Raw genomic sequence first — 18,352 nt, 5'->3', positions numbered from 1 at the left:
CATCTAAATTGAAGCCCATGGTGACCTCTGACATTAGATATTAGGTTTATTAATATTTAAATGTAAAGTCCTATAATTATATTCTTATTCTTACTAGATCAATTAATTCATTCATCGAATATGTAACATACTGCTAGGATTTGAGGGTACAAAAATGACTAAGACTTAACTCCTCAAGGCGTGTTAATAACACATAGAAACTGATTGTGGAGACTGTCTTTTTTGTGATAGTCTTACCTCGAGATAAAACGGAATAACAGTTACACACTTCAGATGTCTCATATACACAAGGGCTGATTTGAGGGCAGAAGTTGTACTGAACGCAGACATGCTGCTTTCTGGCTGGAAATCAAAAGCCCACACAAAACAGCCCTCTTTTCTGACGACAGGAAGAGAGTAAGTAGTCCCAGCTAGAAGTGCAAATTAAAACAACCGGAAATCACTATATACATATTCAAATGGCTAAAATAAACTATAGTTACAACACCAAATACTGTCAAGGATGTAGAGAGAGTGGCTCTCTTATACATTACTGGTGCGAATGCAAAATGGTACAGCCACTCTGGAAGTCAGTTTAGTGCTTTCTTAAATTAAGCATGCAGCTGCCATATGACCCAGCAATTGCACTCCTAGGTATTTATCACAGAGGACTGAACACTTATATACATACAAGAACCTATACACAAATGTCTATAGAAACTTTATTATTAATAGCCCCCAAATGGAAACAATTCAGATGTCTTCAGTAGGTAAGTGGTTCAACAAACTCACATACGACTTAGCAACAAAAGGGAACAAAATATTGATACATGCAACAATCTGGATGAATCTCCAAGAAGATGCTCCATGAAAACAATCCACTCACAAAAGATTAAATACAGTATTATTCCATCTATATAGCATTACTGAAATAACAAGTTATAGGAATGAAGGCCAGATTACTGGTTGCCAGGGGTTAACAAGGGGACCAGGAGATGGGGAGGCGGTGGATGAGAAGAAAGTGGATGTGACTATAAAAGGGAAACATAAACGATACTTGTAGTGATGGAACATTCTGTATCTTGCCTACACCGATGTTGCACAACACTGGTCGTGATACTGTACTACAGTTCTGCAAGATGTTACCATTAGGTGAAACTAGGTAAGGGATATGTGGCATCTCTCTGAATTATTTCTTACAACTGCATACAAATCTTTATTTTCTATCTGAAAATAAAAAGGGTAATTAAAAATTTAAAAAATAGGGCTTCCCTGGTGGCACAGTGGTTAAGAATCCACCTGTCAATGCAGGGGACACGGGTTCAAGCCCTGGTCTGGGAAGATCCCACATGCCACAGAACAACTAAGCCCACGTGCCACAACTACTGAAGCCTGCATGCCTAGAGCCCATGCTCTGCAACAAGAGAACCCACCGCAATGAGAAGCCCGCGCACCACAACAAAGAGTCGCCCTCACTCGCCACAACTAAAGAAAGCCCGCGCACAGCAACAAAGACCCAACGCAGCCATAAATAAATAAATAAATAAATAATCTGTCTATCTTAAAAAAAATACTGAAAATTAAAAATTAACTAACTGGTCTGGGTATTTCTTACCAGAACCCTCTCTCTTGGGCAAGAGAAATTCACATTATGTAGAAAATAGCAAGGAACGTCTCAGCAAAGGAAAAGACGAAGGCAAGAATTGAAGGGAAAGCTGTGGAAGGGGCAGTTCCTGGGGAACAGAAAATCAGGAAGGAGCTGTGTTATCAAGATGACAGACGTTTCCACACTACACCATCCCTCCTTCTGGTCTGGAGGAGACCAGACTTCAGAAAGGAATAGTGTCCTGAGGCCCACAGGGAAGTTCAGGACAAAGCACTGGGATTGAGGTTCTGAGAAGATCCCTGAACCTAAGTAGGGAACGGAGAAGAACCAGCCAAAGCTTCCGAAGAGCTGTTCTTGACTGCACAATGAGCACAAGCATGTCAGCAAGTACTGGTGGGACCAACAAGCAAAAGAAATTCCAAGTATCTTCTGAACTCTATGAAGATCCCAGATCCACTGCACACGTGTTGGGTGGGGAGGGAAATAAGGAGAGGGGAACTGGATTTTCTACACATACCAAATTGATGGGAACTAAGAACGTGATTTCAATTTATTTTAGAAAAATAAAGCAAGTTAGTATTTTGTTGTTGCTGTTGAAGTTGTTGTTATCCTCCAGAAACATGGAGCAAAATTCATATCTGCCAGTAGATGTCCCAAAATCTTTTCTTACTGATGGACTGCACAAGGGAAGATGTGGATTTACATAATTTCAAGAATCGTATCTTCTTTATATTATCAGGAGTAAATAGCCTGTATCACTTAGACAAAATGGCTAGAGTTTTCAAAGCCAGGATTTCCTTTCTTAATTTTGATGATCCCAAGTTGAATATTTTTACATTCTAGAAAGAGTGAGGGTTTCTATTTATTGTGTGCTTTCCTTTGAATGACTTTTTATAGACTGGAATGGTCATAGGCTTATTAGCCATGGGGCTGTGCCTAAGATAATTAGTTAGACAAACAGAAGGATTAAAGGAAATCTCTATGCAGGTAATGGGGATCCAAACTATTATACTTTTCAGAGATGAATAAGCTTTATGTAGATACTAAACCATTTCTTACTATATTAGTAATTTAATTCAATATACTTTAATATTAAACCTCTATAAAATGTTAACAGAATAAAGTTATCCTGTTATGTTTTGAGGCACAAGTGAATACTTTCTGTGGCTTTTATGATGAAACTTATTTTCCCTTTGAAGTTGAAGTTACTCCAAAATTACTCCCAACTGGTGGGCACTTTTTCCCACATGGAGGACAAGAAATTCACTAATTACTCTGAGTTCCTTGGCAACCAGGCTTACCTATTTTAGACTTACTTTGAGAATTGGTAGTGGGTGAATAGTGTCCCTCCACAATTCATGTCTACTCATAACCTACTTCTGTTCTCCATGGAGCATGTTGACTTATGGAGCTTTGAGGAACAGCCAAGTGGTTCTCCAACTGCTTTTTCAGCTAACTGGGAGAGAAGCTGTTAAACTAGTTGAATGTATTCTTAAATCATTCAGTGCCCTTCTTGTTAAGAAGGAAAATTGATTTCCTCAACTCTGAACCATAGCTAGCAGGAATTGCTGTTGATTAGGAAGACCGTGGTAGCAGAAAAAGAGACAATCAGCTGAGAACATGATGAAGAGGAAGCATCCAGTCTAACTACAGCTTATTTTCTAGTTGTGTTTCCACCTAGCTCATTTGTGAAATTAGTAATTCTGGCATTTAAAAAATATTTTGGTATTATTTCTATATTTATTGATATGATGCAATGTTCTCATCTCTTTGTGGGAGGGGTAAAAAGGAAACTGTCAATGTATGGTAATATTTGTTTTACCAAGAATGATAGGATTTTATGGACATTACCATTATATTCTAAGAATATTTTTAAAATATAAATGGGATGACCATAGGAATGGAGCTCAAAGGGAGATTTGGGGAAAAGGTGGAAATAAAACTGGAATTAAGAGGGCTTTTTCATTCTTATTTATTTACTTATTTATGTATTTATTTATTTTTGGTTTGTTTATAAGATCAATTTATCTTTACTGAAAACAAAGTAGCCAATTGGATATCCTAGGCTGTAACCCTTAAGAAAACTGAGCCTGGCACATAAGACTGGTTCTCTAGTAGAAGAGCCAGGGAAACATAGTAATTCTGTTCAACCCAGCTAGGTCCCTCCTAAGTGGAAATGGCAGACATTTCTCAGCTGGTGGGTACCATCTCTTGATGGAGAGGACAGTGGAGAAGGAAACAGGGTTTCCTGGCCCCCTTCATCACTGCCTTTCCTAATTGCTGCCCACAGGTTGCTCCTCAGGCTGGGGGCTCAACACCTCACCAGTCTGCCGTGGAAGGACACAGTATCTGCATAGATGGAGAAAATGTTTTCTCGTAGATCTGCTCTAATTGCGAGATTTTTGCAATCATTTTTCAAGATTTCTGACATGTCTCATTATGTAACTTATTGCTGGCCTCCAAAACATCAATTCATTAAAAAACCCCAAAGAAAAGAAGAACATAAATTATTGAACTTAGCATTATAACAGTTTGCACAGCTAAAGAATTAAACATTTACTGATTTTGTTAGTGTAAGCTTTCAGATTCATATTTCACAAATGACAAAGAGCTTAAAGCTTATCCCTTGAAGAACAGGGCATACTTTGACAGTGCTGTAATGTTAAAAATTTATTGGAATAATGTTCTTTTCTATGACTTTACAATTTGTGGTTTACACTTTCAAAATTGGAACAGGTCACAGAAAATAGTCCACCCAATCACCTTTGCAATTCATGTGCCCTTGTTCTTCCTCTCATCCATTACAAAACGTTTGTTTTCCAAGGATCAATACATTCCAAAGAATCTCAAGGAAAAATAAGTCACTTAGAAGGGTATTAGTCATGGCATAAAGTAGCAGAGATTGTATCGTAGATATCATTATTTTTCTGAGGTCCATCAACCAGGTCTGTGAGTAGATGCATGCTTGTGTGTGTGTGTGTGTGTGTGTGTGTGTGTGTGTTCGTGTGTGTGTTTCTGTGCATGCATTTGTGTGAGTGCAAAGGAGAGGGAATAAGAAAAATTCGTTTGCATGAAGAAGGGAATATAAAATATAAATTAGGCACTTCATTTAATTTTTTATTACATTTCTTATTGACTCTCTTCCTACTTTAGGATCCAAACTCCATGGAGAGAGGACTCAATCTGTTCTGTCACTGCTGTAGGCTCAGTGAATAGAACAGTACCGGTCACTCAAAGCCCGTAGTTTACCTTAGTGTTCACTCCTTTTTAAAAATAAAAAAATTTTATTAGCATATAGTTGATTTACAATGTTGTGTTAGTTTCTGCTCTACAGCAAAGTGAAGCTGTTATACATATACATATATCCACTCTTTTTTAGATTCTTTTCCCACATAGGTCATTACAGAGTATTGAGTTAGGTTCCCTGTGCTATACAGTAGGTCCTTATTAGTTATCTATTTTATATATAGTACGGTGTATATGTCAATCCCAATCTCCCAATTTATCCCTCCCCCGCTTTCTCCCTTGGTAACCATAAGTTTATTTTCTACATCTGTGACTCTATTTCTGTTTTGTAAATAAGTTCATTTGTACCATCGTGGTGTTATATGTTTTATGGGTTTTGATAATTGTAATGACATGTTTTCATAGAGAATACTTTCACTGCCTTAAAAATCCTCTGTGCTCCACCTACGTATCCCTTCCTTTCCTCTAGCCCCTGGCAACCACTGCTCCTTTTTTTTTTTTTTTTTTTTGCGGTACGCGGGCCTCTCACTGTTGTGGCCTCTCCCGTTGTGGAGCACAGGCTCCAGATGCGCAGGCTCAGCGGCCATGGCTCACGGGCCCAGCCGCTCCGCGGCATGTGGGATCTTCCCGGACTGGGGCAGGAACCCATGTCCCCTGCATAAGCAGGCGGACTCTCAACCACTGCGCCACCAGGGAAGCCCCACTGCTCTTTTTTTTTTTTAACTGGCTCCATAGTTCTGCCTTTTCTAGAATATCTTATATCAGGATTCATACAGGACGTAGCCTTTCAGATTGGCTTCTTTCACTTAGTAATATGCATTTAAGTTTCTTCCATGTCTTGTCATGGCTTGATAGCTCACTGAATAATATTCCATTGTCTGGATACATCACAGTTTATCCATTTACCTACTGAAGTTCTATGAATAGAACTGTTATAAATATCCATGTGCAGGTTTCTGCATGGACACAGGCTTTCCACTCATTTGGGTAAATACCAAGGAATGTGACTGCTGATCTTATGGTGGGAATATGTTTATTTTTATAAGAAACCATCAAACAGTCTTCCAAGGTGCTTGTACCATTTTGCGTTCCCACCAGCATGATGTTGTGTTTTCTCTGTTGCTCCACATTCTTGCCAGATTTTGATGTTGCCAATGCTTGGGATTTTAGTTACTCTAATGCATATGTAGTGGAAACAATCTCATATTTTAAAATTTGCAATTCTCTAATGATGTATGATTTATATTTTCATATGCTTATTGGAAAAAATATGAAATGTATCATAAATTTATATCATCCTTGAACAGAGGACATGCTTATCTTCTCTGTATGATTCCAATTTTGGTATATGTGCTTCCAATGTGAGCACTGTCCTTTCTTTTGTTTCCCAAGATGAAGGGTGTAATGGCTAAAACAAACATGTAACCATAAGATAAATTGGAGTTTTATCTTCAGCCGTTGACTGAAGAGTCATGTTTATTTCTATAAAATACAAATAAGATGAGACCTGTGAATGGAGAAGGAGCAAGAGATATCTAGAAATGCAGAAGAGAAAAAAACAGTAGGAAGAAGGCATACTTTCAGACAGAGCCACAAAGGTACCCTAGGTTCAATGGGTGCAGACAAAAAACAAGGCAGGTTTTTAGAAGAAAATTATTTTTTAAAATGGGGGCAGAGAAGTAATTAGAACTTAGCTTTAGAAACACTTAACAAGCTTTCTTCCAATATTTTACTTTCACCTTTTCCTCCTGCCTCAAGCCCTGTTTACACAGAGTTTAGGAAAACAGTGTGACTCCACACTTGTAAAAAAATAATCAAATTGTTTAGGACAGGAATATTACCTTAAACTCATAATTGCACACCTATATTTTCAGAAGTGTGAGATTCCATACCATGTACCAGGCTCTGTTTTGGCACTGAGAATAAAAAATGGAGCAAAACACATTTCCTGTTTCAGTGGAAGTTATACCTCAGTGGCGGGAAGCAAACTATATATATATATATGTAGTATATGTAGAGCATTATATTATATATATAATGTAGAGCAATAAAGCAGGTAAGTTGGAAAGCTAACACTGATGTAGCTCATTGTTCTATCGAGATTTACTGGGATTTTCTTTTAATATCTTATCTGAGAAGAGTCCTGAAGCAGATGCCAAATTTGGCCACGCCCTGGGCCAAGGACACTTCAGATGAAGAAATAACAAATGCAAAGTCTAGGAGCAGAACTGCCTTGGCCTGTTCACAGAACAGCAAGGAGGCTTGTGTGACTGAAATAATGGTAAAAGAAGCTTGTATTTTGAGCTAAATGGGCAAGAAGAGAAGTGAAAAAGTTGAGGTAAGAAATGTAAGTGAGAAAATTATATAGGGCTGTGTAGGTCTTAGAAATAACTTAGTTTTCCTGAGAGTAAGATATGAAAATGCAATCAACCAATTTGTCCTACATGGCATTTACAGCACACTCCATCCAAAAAAGCAGAATGCATTCACATGCTCATAAATCATTACCAAGATTGATCACATTGTGGACAATGAGATAAGTATCATTAATTTAAAAGTGGTTCCTTTTCTAATTTTTTCAAACTTGTTAATTTTTTATACAATTTTAAAGGTTACTTTTCATTTACAGTTATTTCAAAATATTGGCTATATTCCCCGTGTTGTACAATGAATCCTTTAGCTTGTCTTACACCTAATTGTTTGTACCTCTGACTTCCCCACCCCTATGTTGCCCCTTCCCCCTTCTCCTCACTGGTAACCATTAGTTTGTTCTCTGTATCTGTGAGTCTGCTTCTTTTTTGTTATATTCACTAGCTTGTTGTATTTTTTAGATTCCACATTTAAGTGACATCATACAATATTTGTCTTTCTCTCACTTATTTCACTTAACATGATGCCCTCCAAGTCCATCCATGTTGCTGCAAATAGCAAAATTTCATTCTTTATTATGGCTGAGTAGTATTGAATGAATATGGAAATAGAACATATCAGAATATGTGAAATATCACTAAGACAATACTAACGGGAAACTTATAGCACAGAAAGTTTATAACAGAAATCACTGAGAGACTCAAATACTGTACCTTAGCTTTCACCTTAAGAAACAGAAAAGCAAATATAAAGTAAGGAGAAGAAAAGAAACGATAAAAATCGAAGTGGAAATCAACAAAATAGGAATCTCCAAAATGATAGAGAAAGTATAAGAAGCCAAAAACCAATTCCTTGAAATAAATAAATTTGAAAAACACTCTAGCCAAGTGAATAAGAAAAGAGAGAGCAGACACAATTTTCGATATCAGGCTGAGAGAGGTATCACTACAGATTCCACAGCTATTAAAAAGAAAGTGAAGAAATATTAAGAATGACTTTTGCCTATGACTTTGACAGTTTATATGATATGGACAAATTGCTTATGTGACACAAACTACCAAAATCCTTGCAAGAAGAAACCGACAATCTGAACAACTCTGTATCTACTAAGGAAATTGAAACTGTAGCTAAATCCTTCCCAGACCCAGAGTTTCACTGATGAATTCTACCAAATATTTTCAGAAAATATAATACCAATTCTATACAAAGTTTTTCAGAAAATTTAACAGAATTGAATATTTCCCCACTCCTTCTATGAGCATAATCTTGAAGCAAAACCAAAGACATTATAACAAACGTAAACTGTGCTTATCGTGTTTCAGAAAATATAATACCAATTCTATACAAAGTTTTTCAGAAAATTTAACAGAATTGAATATTTCCCCACTCCTTCTATGAGCATAATCTTGAAGCAAAACCAGACATTATAACAAACGTAAACTGTGCTTATCGTCGTGATCATTTTGAAATGTACAGAAATATCAAAACACTATGTTGTGTAACAGGAACTAACATGGTATTGTAGGCCAATTATATTTCTCAATCAAACAAACAAGCTCATAGAAAAAGAAATAGATGTGCAATTACCAGAAGTGGAAGGTGGGGGTAGGGAGGAATTGGATGAAGGCAGTCAAAAGGTACAAATTTCCAGTCATGAGATAAATAAGCAAATGTACAACATGATAAATATAAGGAACTCTGCTCTATGTTATACATGGAATTTGTTAAGAGAGTAAATCCTAAGAGTTCTCATCACAAGGAAAATAGTTTTTCTATTTCTTTAAGTTTGTATCTATACGAGATGACGAGTGTTCACTAAACTTACTGTGGTCATCATTTCGTGGTGTACGCAAGTCTAATCATTATGCTTTATACCTCAAACTTATACAGTGCTGTATGTTAATTATATCACAATAAAACTGGAAGGGACAATAAGTAAACTGCACATCCGTATCTCATGAACATAGACACAAATATTCTAAACAAAATATTATCAAATCAAATCTAATGATATATAAAAGGAACAATGCACCATTTCCACCTAAGATTTGTCCGAATAATTTAAGATCTATTTAACAGTAAAAAAACCAATCAAGTCTAGAATCAATTAGTCCTCTGATTCATTGCTCCTGAAAAGCTATTTTCCTTAGGAGTTAGTCCCCTGGGCCAATATAATAATTTCCAGAGAATCAAGAACTTAGGAAAAATACAGATTCAAAAACCAGTTTTTTTTTAGTTTATTTTTAGTTTTGAAGAATATGACGCTTAATAGCATTTGCCTTACAACACTGAATATTGTTCATATCAGAGTGGTTGCAATCTCTGACTGATGAATAGCTAATGAAGGTGATAATAATTGGGAACATAGGCACAGTACAATTCAATTGATTGCCATTCACAAGACCTTAGAAGAAAGCTACAGGGACTTGAAGAATTAGTTATGTTTTCTATAATCTTTATTTTTTCACAAGTCAGCCTTTTTTATTCTGGAAAATACTACCTTAGATTATTCCTAACACACATACATATGTACATATATACGTACATACACACATAAATAAAACAACCCTGCTTTTATTTTTAACTTTTTGCTTTGTATTGGAGTATAGCCGATTAACAATGTTGTGATAGTTTCGGGGGCACAGCAAAGCAACTCAGCCATACACATACGTGTATCCACTCTCCCCCAGATTCCCCTCCCATCCAGGCTGCCACATAACATTGAGCAGAAAAGTTGAAGATTTTTAAAAATTTTTTTATTTATTTGGCACAGGACCTTCGTTGCCACATGCAGGATCTATTTCCCTGACCAGGGATCGAACCTGGGACCTCAGAATTGGGAATGCAGAGTCTTAACCACTAGACCACCAGGGAAGTCCCAAACAACTCCCCTTTTAAACAGCCGTAGCTTCCAAAATATTTCAGACTATTTCCTACACCTTTAAATCATACATATGTAACAAAGTCTTCCTTTTATAAGTTGTCTTAACACCAATATGTTATTCAAATGTAGACTATTTTGAGACATAGTGGAGTCTCAGTAAATGTACATTAAAAGCTTATATTTGGAACTATCTCCTCCTATTAGCTTGCATGGTCAGCTCTAGGATATTAGCTATTAAATTCCAAGGAAGATGTTTTTTGGGAAAATATTATTAGATTTAATTTTCAGTTATTTATAAGCAACAATGAATTCACTAAACTCACTTAAAATCTTTATTTCCATAAATTAATAAACTTAAGCCCAAGAAACATGAATAAAATTACATCAAAGTACATGATAAGCAGATTTCTCAAAAGCAGTAAAAAAGAGATTTTTTTTTAAAGCCAGCAAGAAAAAAAAGACACACTAAGATATACTAAATAAGAAAAAAGATTTCTTGTTGGAAACAATGCAAGCAAGAAGAGAGTGGCCAATTATCTTTAAAGAAAGTACTAAAGGACAAACAATGATGAAACTACTATTCGATACCAGTGAAAAAATCTTTTTAAAATAAAGGAGAAATAAAGATTTATTTTCTACCAGCAACAGCAAAGGAATTCTTCAGGAAGAAAGAAAATGATTCTAGATGGGAATATGAATTTTCACAAAAGAATGTAGGCCACCTGAAATGGTGAATATGAGTAAATATGCATTATCCTTTTCTAGTTATTTGTCTCTTTTCAAAATATTGTCCTTTAAGCAAAAATAAAAACAATGAGGTCTGAGGTATGTAGACTATGCAGATTTAAATGTTTGAAAAACAATAGCAGAAAGGCTGAGAGAGAGAAGAAATAGAAGTATAATATTACAAGTTTCTTATGCTATATATGATACGGTATATGACACTTTAATGTAGACTGTTCTTAATAACCTAAAATTGGAAATAACTCAAGGGTGTTTCAACAGATGAATCAATAATCATTTTATGGCATATTCATTGTACTTAGTAATAAAGAAGAATGAACTATTAGTAACTGTAATAGCATAGATAAATCTCAAAATAAATATCCTTAGTGAAACAAAAAGCTAGACCCAAAAATGCACATAGTGTATGATATCATTTACTTGAAATTCTAGAAAATATATGGTGACAAAAAGTATGTTAGTGGTTGTCTGAAGGCAGGGTGTGGCTGGGAGGCATGGGGAAAGGAAGTACTAAAGGGTATGAGGAATTTGAGGGACTGGTGGCTATGTTCATTAGTTTGTGCTGATGTTTTCACAGGAAGATACTTTTGCTGAAACATAAATTTGTGCACTTTATATATTTCTTTATTACAATTGGGTCAAACTTTATTTAATACATCATGCTTAAATTATTTTTATTTTAGGAATGTAAGTTGATTTTAAAATCGGAAAAGCTGAACAGTTATCACATACATGGGGAAAAAAGAAAACCGTTCTTATCTTGAGAGAGAGAGAGAAAGCACTTGCTAATATTTAACACACATTCATGATAAAAACTCATAACTGTAACACACTACATGATAAATATTTCCTCACTTTGATAAAAAGCATTTGCCATATCTTTAGTCAACATCATAATTAATAGTGACATTGAATTATGTCCCTCAGAGATGAAGAAAAAGAAAACAATACCTAAAATCACCACTTCTATGCGGCATTATAGTAGAGATTCTAATTAGTGCAAGAAAGTCAAACATGAAGAATGGAGGAGTAAATGAATAAATGAATGAATGAAGAGATAGAATATTTGAAAAGGAGCAACAAATTGTCATTACTGATAGATGGAAATATTATATCCACAGAAAAGTTCAACTGAATTTACAAACTATTTAGTAAGGTAATTAGAGAGTTGAGCACAAAAAAGAAAAAGACTCTAAAGGAGATAGCATTTATCTTAAACATAAAAATGTTAAGGATAAACCTAAAAAAAGATCTGCAAGATATCTACACTAAAACCTATAAAATATTTAGTGAAATTAAAGAGATCTAAGTAAATTTAAAGAGATATTTTTGTGGGCAGAAAGACCCAGTACTGTAAGGATGGCAATTTTCTCAACTTGGTAAATTCAATACACTCTCACAGAATGTTATGAGTATGTGTGTGTGTGTGTGTGTGTGTGTGTGTGTGTGTGTATGCCTGTGTGTGTGTCACTGTGTGTGTAGACAAACTGATCTAAAATCTATACAAAATATAAATAATCAAGAAAAAATAATGCACAATGCTAGACAATTAGACCAATGGAACAGAATAGAGAGTAAACACACACACACACACACACACACACACACACACACACACATACCCCTTCATCTGACTTAGGACAGTGGGAAACCATGGTTGATTTAATAACTGGTGCTGGGTAAACTGGATGTTCATATGGAAAAATATTTAATTTCTAACTGTACATGCAATTCCTAATGGTAAAATCATTAATGCTTTTAGAGAAAAAAGTGTAATCATGACATTGAGGTAGGTGAAAATTTCTTAAACATTATATTAAAAGCCCTATTAATAAAGATAAAAATGGGATTTCCCTGGTGGTGCAGTGGTTGAGAGTCTGCCTGCCGATGCAGGGGACACAGGTTCGTGCCCTGGTCTGGGAAGATCCCACATGCCGCAGAGCGGCTGGGCCCATGAACCATGGCCGCTGAGCCTGTGCGTCCGGAGCCTGTGCTCTGCAATGGGAGAGGCCACAACAGTGAGAGGCCTGCGTACTGAAAAAAAATAAAAAAAATAAAAATGAAGCATTAATACATTAATACTAATAACTTCTGAGAATAAAAGGGATGCTATTAATATGGTGAAAAAAATCCCCAATAGTGGGATATATATATATCTGACAAAAGAATTTTATTCAGAATGTATAACAAGTTCTACACATGGAGATGTAAATCTCCCCCATTGCTAAAAATTCTTCACCAGACACATCACACAAAATAATATTCAAATGACAAGTAAGCATACAAGAAGGTGCTCAACTTTATTTTTCATCACAGAAATGCAAGTTAAAAAAAAAAGCACTGCATACCCATCAGAACAACTACCACGAAAAAGACAGTGCCAAGTGTTAGTGAAACCTGAAACAACTGAAGCTCATAAAATGCTAATGATATATACATATCTTTAATCACTTTGGAAAACAATTTGGTAGTATCCACTAAAGTTTTACATATACCAAATGATTCAGCAAGCCTATGTCTATTTATCCACAAGGAAATTCATAGAAATATTTCCCAAAAGACATGAACAAAATTGCCCATAGCAGGTATTATTCTTAATAATGTTAAACTAGTCTATTTTAAAATATTAAGCATGGGACAACAAACATACAAAAACCAGCTAAATAAAACTAAATTATTTTGTAATACTAAATATTTCAGAAGCAATATTTCTCTCTAATATAAAAATCTTAATTTAAATTCAGTTATATATTGATGAAATTCTAAAAGCTATTTATAAAATTTATTGGAAAGAATTACTGCATGAGTACAGAGAAGCAAATTTTAACAAAGAAGAATATGAGACGATCTTGACTAAATATATATTAAACTACCATAAAGTGATAGTAATTTAAAGAGAACAGCGTTGATACAGAAATTTTAAAATAAAGCAATTTAAGAGAATAGAAATTTCAGAAAAAGACCTTTTCATATATAGACATTTTACGTAATAAATAATACATGTCATTTAATGGAAAGATAATGGACAATTGTTATCTCATCATGAGATAATGTTGCGATAATTGGCTATTCATTTTAGGAAATATTGTAAACATATTTAATAATACCAGCAAAAGTAAATCCCAGAAGAGTTAAAGCTTTAAGTTTAAAACTATAGGCTCCTAATTTCTGCTAATGGTTGTCTTGATTAATAAGATCCATCTTAGTGCTGAAAATAAGTACGCTAGATAAAGTTTTTTTTTAAATCCTAGCACAAAATGTCTGAAATACGTACTGAGGTCAAAATATACTAAGGTCAAAACTGAAGAGGAGGGGCTTCCCTGGTGGTGCAGTGGTTGTCAAAAAAAAAAAAAAAAAAAAAAAAAAAAAAAAACTGAAGAGGAAATGGAACACAACTGTGCTTTTTTCTAAGAGGCACTATCAAATCCCAGTAAACTGGGATTATGGTTCTGATTACCTCCCAAAATAAAAGGGACATAAATCAAAACCCACAGCCCATGCTGGGGATTCAACTCATCACGAAATGAAGTAGTAATCCAAAGTAAGACACCCTCAGTGGAAGCAAGAGCTGGAATTAAACCAGCCATCATGCATATTTACAGCTTGTGTTCACATGTTCTGGAAGGTCAAAGAAGCACAAGCCATCAAATTGTTTTAAAGTAGCTCTGGACTACAGAGGCCTTTAGGAGCACAGTGGACGCGGTTAAGCAAACTCTATACAAATAGATTTTGAAATGGTCAACGTGAGGTCAAAGGTACCGGGTACAGAGGAAAACAACAATGCCTGAGAATAAACACAAATGACAGCCAGGAGAAACAGATAGGTGAAAACATCAGATACTGGACCAAATGGACATAGGTTATTGAAAATATAAAACTGTAATAACTACATATAAAAATAAGGTAAAATCTTGGAAAACTGAAAGGAAGGTAAAATTACAGAGAGTGTCATGGAGATTTTAAAAAAGAACCAATTAGTGTTCTAAAAGCAAAAACTCATTAGCAGAAGTATAAAGTAATCCAAATTTAAAACTAAGTATATAGAAGGAGTTCTGATTTAACTAAGACAGTGAAGCTCTCCAGAGTGCATCTCTGGCCCTTACTACAGCTAAAATTTGGCAAATACATACACACATGCATACATAAAAATAAAAAATCAAGCTATCTGAACAATCTGAAAATTAAAGCAGGTGAATTATGGAATGGACTCAAACGTTAAGAAGCACCCCTCACAAGGATGAGTTTATTGTTTTTTGTCTTTTCCTTCTTGTGGCTTGACTTCTGTCTTGGGTTCCAGTCACAGTGGTGTCAGCAACTAGAACAGTGATAGACTTACCTCTCTGTTTATGACCAGAGGAAAATATTGAAAGGGTCTCAGGTGAGTGGGACTGAGAGCAGGAAATACTAGAGGGGACAGAGCCGGAAAAGGGGTCCCCTAATTCTTTTTATAGGCATGCCCTGGAGATAATGCAATTCAGTTCCAGATCACCGCAATAAAGTGAGGCACACAAGTTTTTTGATTTCCCAGTGCATATAAAAATACATGGACACTATACATAGTCCTTGAAGTGTAAAGTAGCATTATGTCTAAAAAAATTCACATACCTTAATTTAAAATATTTTATTGCTAAAAATTGCTACCCATCATCTGAGCCTCCAGCGAGTCTGTAGTAGTAAACACCAAAATCACTGACCATAGATCACCATAACGATACAATAATAATGAAAAAGTTTGAAATATTGTCAGAATTACCAAAGTGAAACACAGAGAAGTGAGCAAATACTGTTGGAAAAAATGGCACCAATAGACTTGCTTAATGCTGGGTTGCTACAAAATTTCAACTTGTAAAAAGCACAGTATTTGTGAAGCACAATAAAGCGAAGTGCAATAAAATGAGGTCAGCCTGTGTATGCATTCACGCATGTTGTAGCCTAAACCCTAAATCATGTCTGTGTGGGACAAACAAAAACCAGCCTGAGAAAGCCTCTGAACTGAACTGAGACTTGAACTAACCACACAGTTTCAATCTAATCCCTGACTATACATCCTTTGGACAAACCTAAACCAACAAAGCAAAAGCTATAAGCACTGAATTGCTATTTGAACTGCTGTCCATAATTTATATAGAAGTTATTGATTTTTGAATATTTAAATTTTTAACTTTATAAGAAATTACTCAACAGTTTCCCAAAGTTTCTGACTAGATCATATTACTCCTACCTAAAGAATCTCTTTTCACATTACTTGTGATTCAGACATACTAGTTATCAATTCTCTCAGGTTCTTTTGTCCCACAATGTATTTTGCCTTTATTTATTTCAAGTACAGAATTACAGTATGATTTTGCTTTCAGTACTTTCACAACATTTTTTTATACTTTTATAAATCCTGTCTTTGTTCCTCTCTATGTGTTGTCTTTCTTACTCTGGCTGCTGTCAAGATTTTCTCTTTATCTTTCTTTAATTTTCAGCAGATGGAAGATAATCTCTCATTTTCTCGTGCTCCTGTAAGACTTAGCCTCATGAGACACAGAACTTGCACAGGCATACTTTGGAAATATTGTGGGTTCAGTTCCAGACCACCACAATAAAGTGCATATCACAATAGAGTCAGTTACATGAATTTTTAATTTCTCAGTGCCAATAAAAGTTATGTTTACACTATACTGTAGTCTAGTGTGCAATAGCATTATGTCCAAAAAACCAATGTATGTAACTTAATTTAAAAATATTTTATTGCTAAAATATGCTAACCAACATCAGCCTTCAGCAACTCTTAATCTTTTTGCTGGTGAAAGGGTCTTCCCTCGATGTTGATGGCAGATGACTGATCAGGATGGTGGATGCTGAAGGTTGGGTGTCTGTGGCAATTTTTTAAAATAAGACAACAATGAAGTTTGCCCCATCAACTGACTCTTCCTTTCAGGAAAAATTCCTCTGCATCATGCAATGCTGTTTGATAGCATTTTACCCACAGTAGAACTTCTTTCAAAATTGAAGTCAATTCTCTCAAACCCTGCCACTGCTTTATCAACTAAGTTTACTTAATATTCTAAATCATTTATTGTCTTTTCAACAATCATCACAGCATCTTTACCAGGAGCAGATTTCATCTCAAGAAACCACTTTCTTTGCTCATCCATAAAAACTAACTCCTCATCGATTTCATTTTTATCATGAGATTGCAGCAATTCAGTCACATCTCCAAGCTCCACTTCTAGTTCTGGTTCTAGTTCTCTTGTTTCCATAACATCTGCAGTTCCTTCCTCTGCTACAGCACCACCAACATCATCCATGAGGACTACAATCAATTTCTTCCAAACTTCTGTTAGTGTTGATATTTTGACCTCTTCTCAGGAATCATGAATGTTCTTACTGGCATCTAGAATGGTGAATCCTTTCCAGAAGGTTTTCAGTTTACTATGCCCAGATCCATCAGAAGAATCACTATCTATGGCAGCTACATATATGAAATATATTTCTTAAATAATAAAACTTGGAAATTAAAATTACTATTTGATTCATGGGCTGCAGAATGGCTGTTGTGTTAGCAGGCATGAAAACAACATTAATCTCATTGTACATCTCCATCAGAGCTCTTGGGTGACCAGGTGCATTGTCAATAAGTAGTAATATTTTGAAAGGCATCTTATATTTCTGAGCAGTAGGTCTCAACAGTGGGCTTAAAATGTTCAGTAAACCATCCAGGCCTTGTTGTGTCATTGATAGAGCACAGCCAGAGTAGATTTGGCATAATTGTTAAAGGCCCTAATTATTTCAGAATGATAAATAAGCATTGGCTTCAACCTAAAGTTACTGGCTGCATTAGCACCTAACAAGAGAGTCAGCCTGTACTTTGAAGCTTGAAGCCAGGCATTGACTTCTCCTCTCTAGCTATGAAAGTCCTAGATAGCATCTTCTTCCAATAGAAGGCTGTTTAATCTACATGGAAAATCTGTTGTTTAGTGTAGCCACCTTTATTAATTATTTTAGCTGGAGAGTCTCCATAACTTGCTGCAGCTTCTACATCAGCACTTGCTGTTTCATCTTGCACTTTGATGTTACGGAGATGGCTTATTTCCTTAAACTTCATGAACCAATATCTGCTAGCTTCAAACTCCTCTTCTTCATTAACAACTTGGCTGTTTGGTGCAAGACGCCTAGCTTTCAGCCTGTCTTGGCTTTTGGACATGCCTTCCTCACTAAGCTTCAACATTTCTAACTTTTGATTTAAAGTGAGAGACAGTGCAACTCTTCCTTTCACTTCAACACTTAGAGGCCATTGTAGTGTTATTAATTGGCCTAATTTCAATATTGTTGTGTCCCAAGAAATAGGGAGGTCTGAGGAGAGAGAGAGATGGGGAACAGCTAGTGGGTGGACAGTCAGAGCACACATATTTATCGATTAAGTTCACCATCTTATATGAGCTGGGTTAGTGAAACACCAAAATAATTATAATAGTAACATCAAAGATCACTGATCACAAATCACCATAAGAAATATAATAATAAAAAGTTTGAAA

General features: G+C 35.5%; 2 non-coding genes and 1 pseudogene across 2 annotated transcripts; all 3 read right to left on the bottom strand.

The window, feature by feature from the left end:
• Positions 1-6,095: 6,095 nt before the first annotated feature.
• Positions 6,096-6,200, bottom strand: LOC112397612 (U6 spliceosomal RNA). Its single transcript, XR_003002828.1, has one exon. It is a non-coding gene; the product is annotated as a U6 spliceosomal RNA (small nuclear RNA).
• Positions 6,201-10,002: 3,802 nt separating this feature from the next.
• TRNAG-CCC (transfer RNA glycine (anticodon CCC)) lies at positions 10,003-10,075 on the bottom strand. Its single transcript has one exon. It is a non-coding gene; the product is annotated as a tRNA-Gly (tRNA).
• Positions 10,076-16,588: 6,513 nt separating this feature from the next.
• On the bottom strand, positions 16,589-18,021 carry LOC112397555 (tigger transposable element-derived protein 1-like; annotated as a pseudogene).
• Between the last annotated feature and the right edge of the window lie 331 nt (positions 18,022-18,352).

This window comes from Neophocaena asiaeorientalis, unplaced genomic scaffold, assembly GCF_003031525.2.
Source record: "Neophocaena asiaeorientalis asiaeorientalis breed wild unplaced genomic scaffold, Neophocaena_asiaeorientalis_V1.1 scaffold218, whole genome shotgun sequence".
In the NCBI taxonomy this organism is placed as follows: domain Eukaryota; kingdom Metazoa; phylum Chordata; class Mammalia; order Artiodactyla; family Phocoenidae; genus Neophocaena; species Neophocaena asiaeorientalis.
The sequence above is the reverse complement of the archived record's forward strand: the minus strand, read 5'-3'. Positions and strand labels throughout refer to the sequence as shown.